The sequence below is a fragment of the Pongo pygmaeus genome, chromosome 3 (assembly GCF_028885625.2).
Source record: "Pongo pygmaeus isolate AG05252 chromosome 3, NHGRI_mPonPyg2-v2.0_pri, whole genome shotgun sequence".
Taxonomy (NCBI): Eukaryota; Metazoa; Chordata; class Mammalia; order Primates; family Hominidae; genus Pongo; species Pongo pygmaeus.
Window position 1 is genome coordinate 80,068,501 of NC_072376.2, and position 13,622 is coordinate 80,082,122.

The window sequence follows — 13,622 nt, forward strand, 5'->3', positions numbered from 1 at the left end:
TGAGCACAAGCTAAGCCATCATATCCCCTGTGACCTGCACGTACACATCCAGGTGGCTGGTTCCTGCCTTAACTGATGACATTCCACCACAAAAGAAGTGAAAATGGCCTGTTCCTGCCTTAACTGATGACATTGTCTTGTGAAATTCCTTCTCCTGGCTCATCCTGGCTCAAAAGCTCCCCTACTGAGCAACTTGTGACCCCCCACTCTGCACGCCAGAGAACAACCCCCCTTTGACTGTAATTTAACTGTATCTACCCAAATCCTATAAAACAGCCCCACCCTTATCTCCCTTCGCTGACTCTCTTTTCAGACTCAGCCCGCCTGCACCCAGGTGAAATAAACAGCCATGTTTCTCACACAAAGCCTGTTTGGTGGCCTCTTCCCACGGATGCACATGAAAAATGAAGCGGAGTTTGTCTTGGTTAAAGTTAAGATTTCCAACCGCCTGGTCTTAATTTCTCCTTACCATTAGAGTGCTTGGTAATCATGTAAGTTGTGCAATTGTTTGTTTTGCTTAACTTTTGTTTTGTTGTTTTTTGTTTCTGGTTCTTGTTGTTGTTTCAGTCTTTTTCTCATTGGGTTTGATCAACTCTATCCAACTAGATCAAATCCAAAGGAAGTTCCAAATTATGGAACAAGGCCTCTGAAGTGGCTAAATTCCCAGACAAACAATGATGACGACAACAACAACAACAACAACAACAACAACAAAAACGGTGGTGCGGTAGCAGAGAAATATACTAGCAAAAGGAAAAAAAATAGGAAAGGCTTTGATTTTGACTACTAATAGGCTTTATTTACATAGCAAGATGGCCTTTTTGCTAATCAGGCCAAACTGAAAGAGCAATGGCTATTACTTCTGAAATAGCAGCAATTTGTCCTAGCTGAAATATGGTAATGATATTTAAAAATATATTTTTTAAAGGGGCTCAATGGCTAAAAGTCAGCTTAATTAAAAGCTAACATCCAAGATGTGTGTGTGTGCATATGTGTGTGTTTGTATTTAAAAGATCCTCATGCTTTTGTTTTTGCTTTTCTCCTAGGACCTTGTCTCTTTTTTTTGAGCAAAATATTTTTTCTTCTCAGTTTTCTTCTCAGAATTCTGTTTCCTTCACTTATTTGTTTCTGCTCTCTCTCCTTTCTCTTGCACCCTCTGCTGCATGGGGAACCTAAAATAGTTCGTAATAGCCTGGGGTTCCTTAAAGAAAACAGAGAAGGCACCAGACTCCCTTCGGAGGAGAAACCTGTTTTTCCTTATGGAATCCCAAGAATGCAAACAGACAAGGTCCTCTCAGCTCTTAAACTGCTTACTTTTTTTCACTCACGTCCGTGTGAAGAGACCACCAAACAGGATTTGTGTGAGCACCAAGGCTATTTATTTCACCTGGGTGCAGGTGGGCTGAGTCTGAAAAAAGTCAGCAAAGGGAGATAGGGTGGGGCCGTTTTATAAGATTTGGGTAGGTAAAGGAAAAAGGGAGGTTGTTCTCTGGCGGGCAGGGGTGGGGGGGTCACAAAGTGCTCAGCGGGGGAGCTTTTGAGCCAGGATGAGCCAGGAGAAGGAATTTCACAAGGTAATGTCATCAGTTAAGGCAGGAACCAGCCATCTGGATGTGTATGTGCAGGTCACAGGGGATATGATGGCTTAGCTTGGGCTCAGAGGCCTGACTCTTGTATTGTGTTACCTGTTTTTTGTTTTTGTTTTTGGCTAACATAGTTATTGCAACGAGTTTGCTCTTGGGTTTTTAAGGAAGAGTGTGTTTTAGACACTTAGAAATGTCTTTGCTTAAAAAAAATTTTTTTAGGTGCACTTAAAAAAACTTTAAAAAGTATCATGTGGTCTAACCTTATTATAATTCTCCCATTCTGGAGACCCAGGAATCAGTGTGGGCTCTGCCCACAGCTCAGAGATCCAGTTAAAGATAAGTAGTTCCTATCTAAATAAAACTGGTCTCGTTATCCAATCTTACGATAGATTTTTGTAATTTTATGTTTGATTTGGCATCTATCTTTAATATCCCTCTAGCACCACCAGACTTTCTCTCAGTACCTTGTGATGTAAATTTTGCTATTTGCATTTCACCTGAGTCGTTTCTTTTAATTTGCAAATTTAAGGGTGTTTACCTGACAACTGCCTAGGGTTGTGAAACAGATTATCAAAAATCTGAAAGTCTAAGATAGGGAAAAAAAGGTTTTTATAAATCTATAAGATGTAATTTATCAGCATGCCTAATATGTCTATGTATTTATATGTTATGTACAGAATGTTTCACTACTCAAAATAGATAAAAGAGCTCTAATTAACTGGCTTAAGAAAATAAAAATGCTTGAATCAAATACTTTATTGGAAAAAAGAAAAGACTAGTCAAATGCTTATTCAAGTTTATGTAACTTAAGTAAAATCTTTAATAAATAAGCTAGCTTTAAAATTATTGGTAAAGTAATATTAGAAATGTCTTAAGAATTGCCAGCATACATTTTTGTTTTGTACTTATTAATCAAGCAATTTCATACTTATCCCTGTCAAATGCTATAAGGTGTCAAAATTTGGCATGGGGTTACAAAACTATAAAACCAGCCCAAGACAGAATGATCTTTCCTTGTGTAATCTTTAAATAAATAAGAGATTGATATTGGTGTAATACGCTACATCATTTTATTTTATTTATTTATTTATTTGTGTTTTTTTGAGACAGAGTCTTGCTCTGTCACCGAGGCTGGAGTGCAGTGGCACGATCTCGGCTCACTGCAACCTCCACCTCCCAAGTTCAAGTGATTCTCCTACCTCAGCCTGAGCCTCCTGCCTTAGTCTGGAGTAGCTGGGACTACAGGTGCATGCCACCACGTGCAGCTAATTTTTTGTAGTTTTAGTAGAGATGGGGTTTCACCTTGTTAGCCAGGGTGATCTCAATATCCTTACCTCGTGATCCTCCCACCTCGGCCTCCCAAAGTGCTGGGATTACAGGCATGAACCATCACGCCCTGCCTTTATTTATTTTTTTTGAGACTGAGTCTCACTCTGTCACCCAGGCTGTAGTGCAGTGGCATGATCTCAGCTCACTGCAACCTCTGCCTCTTGGGTTCAAGTGATTCTCATGCCTCAGCCTCCCAAGTAGCTGGGATTACAGGCATGTGCCGCCGTTCCCAGATAATTTTTGTATTTTTTGTATAGACGGGGTTTCGCCATGTTAGCCGGGCTGGACTTGAACTCCTGGGCTCATGTGATTTGCCCGCCTTCAGCCTCCCAAAGTGCTGGGATTATAAGCACGAGCCACCAAGCCCTGCCAACATCTTGAATTTAGTAAGGTTACCGTGACTTCTAATCTTGTGACTTTTGGCGGTCTAGTCCACAGGCAATAAGGTTTGTTTTGGGAAAGGACTGTTATCATCTTTCTTTCAAAGCTAAACTATAAACTAAGTTCTTCCCAAAGTTAGTTCAAACTTTTATCAAAGCCAATTTAAAAGCATATGTAAAAAAATAATTATTCTTGCTGAACTGTATACAAATAATTTGGCCAAGTATCATAAAGCAAACCAATCCTATCATGATTTGTCTTTAGTAAAAATTAAAAACTGGAGAGAGAATAACTGTGTTTCAAAACCTATACTATACCTGTTGTTAGATTCTAGGTCTTGCCTAATGTTTTTCAATTTTTATTATTTTCTACAGTTTGGACCAAATTCTAATTTTTCTTGTCTACAAGTCTTCAAAATAATATTCTCATTTTTTTCTTCTTTTTTTCCCCCGTTTTTCCTAATTTGGAGTCACTGAAAACTAAGCTGTGCTATCATAAAGCCCTGTGAACTGAAGCTAGACAACTCAAACTTCAGAAGAAAATAACAGCAACCTATTTACATACATAAGCCACTTTCCTACCTGCCTCCAATGTAAGGATTTCAGAGTAATGTGGCCTATATCAATTTTCCAGGATTGCTCTTTTGTTTATTGTTGTTTTTCTCCCTTCCTCCCCCTATTTTATCTTTAAAGGATATGAAGCAAGCCCTGTGAACTGAAGCTAGACAATTCAAACTTCAGAAGAAAATAACAGCAACCTATTTACATACATAAGCCACTTTCCTACCTGCCTCCAATGTAAGGATTTCAGAGTAATGTGGTCTATATCAATTTTCCAGGATTGCTCTTTTGTTTATTGTTGTTTTTCTCCCTTCCTCCCCCTATTTTATCTTTAAAGGATATGAAGCAAGCCCTGTGAACTGAAGCTAGACAACTCAAACTTCAGAAGAAAATAACAGCAACCTATTTACGTACATAAGCCACTTTCCTACCTGCCTCCAATGTAAGGATTTCAGAGTAATGTGGCCTATATCAATTTTCCAGGATTGCTGTTTTGTTTATTGTTGTTTTTCTCCCTTCCTCCCCCTATTTTATCTTTAAAGGATATGAAGCTTCACAACCTTCTAAATGAGCTTTCCTAATAACTCGGGACCTATCTGCCTAGGAATAACCCATCGTACCCATGAGAAATTAGAGGAAATCTGAGATCAGAGACTCATTTTCTTTTAACATGTTTTCTCCAAAGATTTTTAAAAAGGGGAGAAATGTGAAAGAAAAATATCCTGCCGCCCCCCCCCCCCCCCAGATTACTAAACTAAAGGGAAAAGTCAAGCTGGGAACTGCTTAGGGCAAAGTTGCTTCCCATTCTATTCAAAGTCATCCCTTACTCATTGAGATAAATGCAAATCTGATTGTCTCCTTTGGAGATGCTAATTAGAAACTCAAAAGAATGCAACCATTTGTCTCTTATCTATGTATGACCTGGAAGTCCCCTCCAAGCTTCCAGTTGTCCTGCCTTTCCAGAATGAAACAATGTTCATCTTACCTTTGTTGATTGATGTCTCATGTCTCCCTGAAATGTATAAAACCAAACTGCTCTGACCACCTTGGGCACATGTCATCAAGACCTCCTGAGACTGTGTCACGGGAGCACGTCCTCAACACTGGCAAAATAAACTTACTAAATTAACTGAGACCTGTCTTAGATTTTTGGGGTTCACAACATTCATTAGCGATTGGGGGTCTAGGACTGAAATTTAAAGGCATAGATGAAGTCTGACAGATCCAATCTGATGTTAACTCTGGGATTTTCTTTAGTTACCACTCAGTGCCCCAGTCCTCCTTAAAATACTTTACACCTCCAAGTCTCTTTACTTTCATAAAAGCCAATTGTTTATCTTCTCTAACACTAGGTCTCTGCCTTGCTGTTACCTGCATTCAGAACCTGGGGTCTTCCCCTCATAGTTAGGGTTCCCACCAGCTAAGAATTCACGGCCTGGATCTCTGCGTATTGCCTACGCTCAGATTGCCTTGCTGCCATGTCCCACCTATCCTGTCACACTTTCTCACCTGGAGTTTGATCATTTCCTTGTCACTATTCCTCCCTTGTAGTGTGCTCTACTTTGCTTCTCTGAGCAGACCCTTGCATAATCCCGGGTCTGCCCCTATATGCCTCTAGTAGGAGTTGATGCTGGGCTTGTATTTTGGATAGTCCCGATGGTAAATAAACCCTGACTGTCGTTCATTCATTCATCTGTCAAATGTCATTATGCTCTACCATGTATTAAGCATTATGCTAGGCACTTGAGATATAATGAGAGAAATAACCATGGAGGAACACAGGAACTCTCATACACTGCTGCAATTTGGTAGTATATTGTAAAGTTGAACATGTACATGCCCTACTCTGCAGCTAATTAATGTCTCGGTATCTATCTGTAAAGACTTGTTTCTCCTCATTCACTTCACTTGCTTTTCTTTCATTTACAACATATTATGTAGGACATACTTTTTTTTTTTTTTTTGAGATGGAGTCTCTCTCTGTCCCTCAGGCTGGAGTGCAGTGGCCCAATCTGGGCTTATTGTAACCGCTACCTCCTGAGCTCAAGTAAGGTGGAGGTTGCAGTGAGCCCAGATCCTCCTGCCTCAGCCTTCTGAGTAGCTGGGATTATAGGCACATGCCACCAAGACCGGCTCTGGTACATGACTTCAGGTGATCCTGACCTCAGATGATCCACCCACCTTGGCCTCCCAAAGTGCTAGGATTACAGGCATGAGTCACCGTGCCTGGCTGAGCATGCAAAATTTATAATTGGTAGACATTGTTTATAGGCATGTTTCATAATTATAAAATGAATTAAAAATCAGTCACATAAATATATGGGCTTTTTCAAAATAACCCAACATGGAAACCTTGATATCCTTCCCTAGTTCTATGGCAGTCTTTGTAGTCTCCATGACATTGCACAGCTTGGGTTCAGAAATGACTCTCTAGAAAAACTGAAACACCACACCTCTGTAGATAATGACGTGCAGCTGGGGCTCAGCCACTTGTGTTAGTGAAGTTCCTTTCACACCAAAGATACTCACCCCACTTCCATATTATATCCAATCATAGTATTTCACCTTCTGTCAAAATTCCCAGTCTCCAACTATGGTGCAGCAGATCCTTTCAAATGTAAATACAATAGCATAAACTTATATACTGACAATTCTGTAATATACAGAATTTAATTCTGTATGATTCTATTTAATAGAGTTTCAAAATATTCATATGGATGACCACAAAAGAAAGTAAGGTTAAAGATGTGCTCCTTATGAAAAGGTGTAACCTACATTTCAATGAGGGATACTTTATAATCTTTGAAAAACACACCATTGACCAAGTGCGGTGACTCATGCCTGTAATCCCAGCACTTTGGGAGGCTGAGGCGGGTGGATCACCAGAGGTCAGGAGTTCAAGACCAGCCTGGCCAACAGAGTGAAACCCCATCTCCACTAAAAATACAAAAATGCTAGCCAGGCATGGTGGCAGGTGCCTGTAATTCCAGCTACCAGGGAGGCTGAGGCAGGAGAATCACTTGAACCTAGGAGGTGGAGGCTGCAGTGAGCCAAGATTGCACCACTGCACTCCAGCCTGGGTGACAGAGTGAGACTCCATCTCAAAACAAACAATCAAACAACCACACCATCGGCCAGGCGCAGTGGCTCATGCCTGTAATCCCAGCACTTTGGAGGTTGAGGTGGGCAGATCCCTTAAGGCCAGGAGTTTGAGATCAGCCTGGGTAACATGGTGAAACCCAGTCTCTACTGAAAATACAAAAGTTAGCCGGGCATGATGGTGCATGCCTGTAATCCCAGTTACTAGGGAGGCTGAGGCACAAGAATCACTTGAACCTGGGAAGTGGAGGTTGCACTGAGCCGAACTTGCACCACTGCACTCCAGCCTGGGCAACAGAGACAGACTCTGTCTCAAAAAAACCTAAAAAACCAAAAACAAACAAACATACAAACAAAAAACACCATTGTTTTTATTTTTATTTTTTCCCTATTTACTACTTCCACAGGAAAATTGTTTGATTTTTGCTCTATTTTAAGCCAAACTTCATATGCAGGGTAAAGCTAAGGGAAAACAAGTGAGAAAGTGGTTGTAGATAAATGTAAACGAATGACCATGAGATGACCCTTTCAGAACTTGCGCAACACGTATGTCACCAGCCCCATCAGCCTGTGTTAGGAATAACGTTCAAAATCCTAAGGAAATTGAACACTCGAACAAAAGATTCTCAGCAAAGCAATTTTACTTCTGCGCAGAGGGGTGCCTCCTTGGCCAGTTGCCATGAGAGCACACCTGAACAAAGGGGCAGGAGAACCTTTATTTCTATCGCAAGTCCTGCCCCATACCCTTTTTTTATTGGCCAGGGTCAGGTCGTATAATATAAACTAATCTCGGTTGGCTAAGCATTTGATTTTTGTTAGATAGGGTGGGCACGTAAAAGAAAGTGGAGAGGAAGGCTGGGCACGGTGGCTCACGCCTGTAATCCCAGCAGTTTGGAAGGCCGAGGCCGGCAGAACACGAGGTCAGGAGATCGAGACCATCCTGGCTAACACAGTGAAATCTCGTCTCTACTAAAAATACAAAAAAATTAGTCGGGCGCCTGTAGTCCCAGCTACTAGGGAGGCAGAGGCAGGAGAATGATGTGAACCCAGGAGGTGGAGCTTGCAGTGAGCCAAGATCGCGCCACTGCACTCCAGCCTGGGCGACAGAGGGAGACTCCGTCTAAAAAAAAAAAAGGAAGCAGAGAGGAAGGGGAAGGGTTGTCTGCAATGAGCTAGAAAGTTAGTCTTTTTTTTTTTTTTTTTTTTTTAAATAAGGAAAGGAATGCGAGGTGGTACTGATAATGCCTGGTACTGTGGCGTGCCTGGGCATTAAAGGAGAAAAACAGAAAAACAGGGGGGTACTATGAATTAAATAATAAAAGATTGATCAGATTATTTGAAGAGAAACCGCATCATATCCCACACCTGTCACTACATAATGAGGTTATGCTTTATTTTTATATGTATATAATTATGAAAAAAGACTGTCTATTTGCTTACCAGATGTTAGCATGTATTTTTCTACCACACTGTTTGGAGCGTTTCCTAGAGTACTGCTCGGCTTTTGTTCAGGAGCCTTGCTGCAGCAGGGTCCTTCCTTGCAGCCTTCCCATCCTGCTGACTGACAGGACGCTACCTTTATTGCTGCTGATATTTATCAGACTGATACTCTGCCTCTAATTGCAACTGGCATTGCCTCTCCAGCTCACAGGAGGGGAAACTGTTCTTGTAATTCTTCGTAATACAGTTGAGGCCCGGCTAGACCTTGGCCAGGCTTGGGAGTCATAGGTTTTGCAAACTCCAATGTCAACAGAAGCCTGGCTGGTAATGGAAGCGTGAAGGCTGCATAGTTTAAGAAATGTGGCCATGCCATTTGGCTTTAATGTTAAGAAATAACAGCCAGTGGCCAGGCGCAGTGGCTCACGACTGTAATCCCAGCACTTTGGGAGGCCGAGATGGGCGGATCACCAAGTCAGGAGATCGAGACCATCCTGGCTAACACGGTGAAACCCCGTCTCTACTAAAAATACAAAAAAATTAGCCGGGCATGGTGGCAGGCGCCTGTAGTCCCAGCTACTCAGGAGGCTGAGGCAGGAGAATGGCACGGACCCGGGAGGCGGAGCTTGCAGTGAGCTGAGATCACGCCACTGCACTCCAGCCTGGGCAACAGAGCGAGGCTCCATCTCAAAAAAAAAAAAAAAAAAAGAAAAGAAATAACAGCCAGTATGAGTGAACTGACGACCACATACTGCATTTAAAGGAAGAAGCTGCTATTCAAAGCCAACTGATTGTTGATATATGGAAACAGGGCTTAGTTTTTCCAGTTATGATTATGCAAAATAACTCTGCAATTTATATGTTTTAAGGTAAATATTATTTTTCAATACTGGCAACTAATTCTTTTCTTTTTTTTTTTAAAGAAAGTGCTGTGGCCAAACCAAATATTTCTGTGGGCCTCCATAGAACTATGAAACACTAATCTATGACCATTGACCATAGAACTATGAAACACTAATCTATGACCATTGACTAACAGCTACTACCAGAAGTAGCTACTTGCTACTCCTAGAACTCACAGTCCAACTATCTTTTAGATTCCCTGCATAGCAACCAGCGGACCTCCATGTAGCATGAGCTGACACAGACAGACATACAGACATACACACACACACATGCACACACACATTTACAGAGTGCATATGAATGAAAATCCCATTTATATCAGGAGAAAAACCCACATCCTCCCTAATATTGGTGTTGGGCTCCACAGACTACTCAAAGCCATCGCTGTGGTTTGCCCATTTAGTCTCAAATAACACTTTATGTGGAAGAGAAATGTCACATTACAGTCCATATGCCACTGCGTCAAATCCAATGCACTTTGCATTCAATCTTGCCTTCAGGATGAGGTAAAGAAAAGTTGCTACTGTATGTATGGCATAATCTCATCTCCTATCCTCCTGGAAGCAAATGGTTAAACAAAAATTATAAACACAACTTCCAAGAACAAAATAGTAATTTTCAGTAGCAAGTAGGCTGAATTCAGATTTAAGATAAACTATCTCTAACTCTGTGGAGGTTCAGCCTGGCTAATAAATCAAATTTACATTAAGGTCAGGGCTCTGGTGGGACTATTCCCTTATATTCAGGAGTGTCTTTCAGAATAATGGAAAGCTACTTGAGTACAAGAGTAAAACGGCCCACTCAATTTCCACATCAGAATGCAGGAAAACCACATGCCATCTTCTCATTGGAAACTTCTCCTGCTTCAAAATTTAAAGTTCATTCTGCACTAGATAATCCATATGATTAAAAGAAAACAACTTCTGAGGGCCAACCTGTTAAATAAGCGCACATCCAAAGTCATCCTAAAGGTGACTCTCAGAGCAATAAAATGAAACAGTAACCCTGCTTGAAGGCAAAACAAATTTGAAGAACAATTCAGCCAGAAGTAGAGTCTTGAAGTCTAACACCAGCTGTAAGAAATGAACACTATGCTGGAGAAGAGGTGAGAGATCAGGCTACCTCATTTTTGAGTAACCTAGCATGTAGATATCTATTGTGTAGGAAGATGTATCAGGTACCTTGGAATTACAGAACTAATGTCTATGGTGCTGAATTTATGCTAAGAAATATTCTGATAATTTAATTTTCCCATTAAGAAAAAGTTTGCTGGTCAACCGGAAAAATATGGTCCATTTGACCAGATTGACAATATTTCTCATTATAAATTAACAAATAAGTTTTCTGGTTATATACTTTAGTTACACAAATATATTGTATAATTGATATGATTACATTGAGAGGGTCTAAATATTTTATATACTTAAAAAATATTAGGTACTTTGATTTTAAATAGGCATTTACAGATGGCAACATGAGTAAATTAAAATATCACCTTATACAGTCAATTCATTTTTAACTTTTCTTTATTCATGCACTGGAAACATGCATTTTTATTTCTATTTCTCAAATTATTTTTTAAGATTAAATGAATTCATTTTTCTCTACCTGCAGAACTTGCCCTGTCATTAAGAAGGAGGAAGAAGAGAACATTCATATTTATTGACAGCATTGTTTGGCCTCATATATATTATGTCAATTGTTTTGCACAATAACCCTGGGGAAAAAAGGTATTCTCCCTATGTAATAAAAATAGGTTTAGGCATGTTTAGTAAAACATGCCCTAGGTCACACAGCTAGTAAATTGTGGGCTAAGATGACTCTTTTATTCTTTATGATTTTTTTATTGGCACATTGTAGCCTAAAATTCTAAAAGAACATATAATCTTGTGTGCTACTAAAAATTTTAATCTGCTCTAAGCGAGGTTTAAGTAGTATTTGAATGAGCCAGATTGGGAGAGGCCATGATTCAGTCAGAGTCAGACTGTCAGACTTGCAGTGTTGTTTGGAAAGATGGGTTTCTGAGATGGGCATTAGGCCAGAGACATGAGGCTTCAAGTAAATCTAAAATCCAGGAGATTATTCTTTGTAGGGTAGAGGAGAGGCAAAGGACATAGGTTTAAAATAAGCATATTAACCTGTGCAGCTGCATTAATGAGTGCAGCTTCAAAAGAATCTCTTCAGTAACAGAGAAAATAATGAATATATTCATACATAGTAGGCCATTGACAGAAGACCCAGGAATAAGATCAGCCATATATTGTATCTGAAATATGGCTAAAGTGTAATTAAATATTTAATATTAAACTAAACTCATACAGAACTGGGGAACAAGACCATCAAATTCTCAGTTATTGTTATCTCTGATAGTGGCTTTGTTTAGTTGATAATTTGGCTAGGGTTAGAATTATAGGTCTAAATACATACATATATATATACCGTACGGTATATATATATATATACACCGTATATAATATATATATATATTTTCCAACTCAATATTTTGCTCGAGTGTTTAATTGCAAGTAGTATGCTGATGAAAAATCTGTTGTTAATCTTGTTCTGATTTTCCTGTAAGGAATCTTTCTTTTCTCTCTAGTAGTGTCAGGAATTTCCTTTTTATACTTAGTATTCTAAGATTTCACCATCTTGTACCTGTCTTTTTAATTTTGCATGGCTTTCACTGACCCATTGTGTAGTTTCATGTTTTTATAAAGTTCTGGAAAATTTTAGGCTATTACCTCCTGAAATATTTTTTCCCTACATTCTGTCTAAATCTATTGAAGAGTGTTACGAGTGGTGAGGTAACTTGGTGACTGGTCTCTTGGTATGAGAGCATCTCATTCCTTTTGGTGTCACCAGCTCTCTAATACACTGCCCTATTTCTCTGCAATAAGAGCTGTATTCATCTTTCCTTTGTGGAGATAGATATTGCTATTTGTCTTATAGGAGGGAGAGGAGAGAGATACTCAGGGGCTGACCTGTCTGGGTTCTCCCTTTGTGAGGCTCCAACTAATCATCCTGCCAATGGCTTTTGGGTACCCCTCCTGCTCCTGGATTTCATTCCTTCCTAGTGTGGAGCATTTATCTTGTTGGTCTCACCTCCTGGGTTAGAACTTTCCTGAGGGAATCATGGGCTGTGACCTCTTTCTTTTCTGCTCATATTTTTCAAAGACTAATTATTATTTCTGTAGTTTTCACCATAGATGTTTTTATTTATTTAAAAAATAAATTTTCCTTAATTTTTATGAATTTAATGTAAGAGGAAGGATTATATTAAATGCTCACCATTTTAAAATTAGAAGTCTGTCTTCTATCTTTCCTTCACTAATATGTGTGTTTTGTACTTAGTCATATGGTCAAATACTTGTACATAAAATTATCTGAAAAAATAAACAAAAAATTAACTAGATTTCCCCATTGTATTTACATGTATTCCTTACAAACTTACCTCAGTCCTCATTTTTTCCTGCTCTGTCCCTTTTCATCCAAAACCTACACATATACATCATACAGTCAAGATAAGCATGGATATATCACAGGTATCTTTAACACAGTTTGAAGATATAACCCTTCATTAAATGATGATGGAGAAAAAATAAAGGTAAACTTAGAGGGTATAGTTGAGAGACGGTATTAAAACAATTGACTTTTAACTTTATTGGTCTTGATTATGGAACAGAGATGGGTGAAACGTTCATTTAGATTTTTTTTTTTTCTGAAACAGAGTTTCACTCTTGTTGCCCAGGCTGGAGTGCAATGGCACAATCTCGGCTCACTGCAACCTCTACCTCCCTGGTTCAAGTGATTATCTTACCTCAGCCTCCTGAGTAGCTGGGATTACAGGCATGTGCCACCATGCCCAACTAATTTTTGTATTTTTAGTAGAGACCGGTTTCACCATGTTGGCCAGGATGGTCTCAATCTCTTGACCTCATGATCCACCTGCCTCGGCCTCCCAAAGTTCTGGGATTACAGGTGTGAGCCACTGCGCCCGGCCTCATTTAGATTTTATGTTATTTATTTATAGCTTGATAATATGTTATCTTTTAATTTTTATTATTGTCTAAATACTCAGATTTAGAGGAAATATTATTTTCTTCAGGCAAAATAACAGTCCTGAGAGGCAAAGTTTTTTTTGCTTCTTTTTTTTGAGATGCAGTTTCACTCTTGTCATCCAGGCTGGAGTGCAACGGCACGATCTTGGCTCACTGCAACCTTTACCTCCTGGGTTCAAGCGATTCTCCTACCTAGGCTCCCAAGTAGCTAGGACTACAGGCACACACCACCATGCCTGGCTAATGTTTTGTTTTTTTTTTTTTTG

General features: G+C 39.7%; 1 long non-coding RNA gene across 3 annotated transcripts; it reads left to right on the plus strand.

Moving 5' to 3' along the window:
* The first annotated feature begins 310 nt into the window (after positions 1-310).
* Positions 311-4,589, plus strand: LOC134739303 (uncharacterized). Of its 3 annotated transcripts, XR_010125930.1 has the most exons (5): positions 311-491; positions 3,766-3,888; positions 3,989-4,093; positions 4,194-4,298; positions 4,399-4,589. It is a non-coding gene; the product is annotated as an uncharacterized LOC134739303 (long non-coding RNA). The 3 variants fall into 3 exon arrangements; XR_010125926.1 differs by having other exon boundaries at positions 4,194-4,589; XR_010125929.1 differs by lacking the exon at positions 311-491 and adding an exon at positions 504-1,460 and having other exon boundaries at positions 4,194-4,589.
* The last annotated feature ends 9,033 nt before the right edge of the window (positions 4,590-13,622 follow it).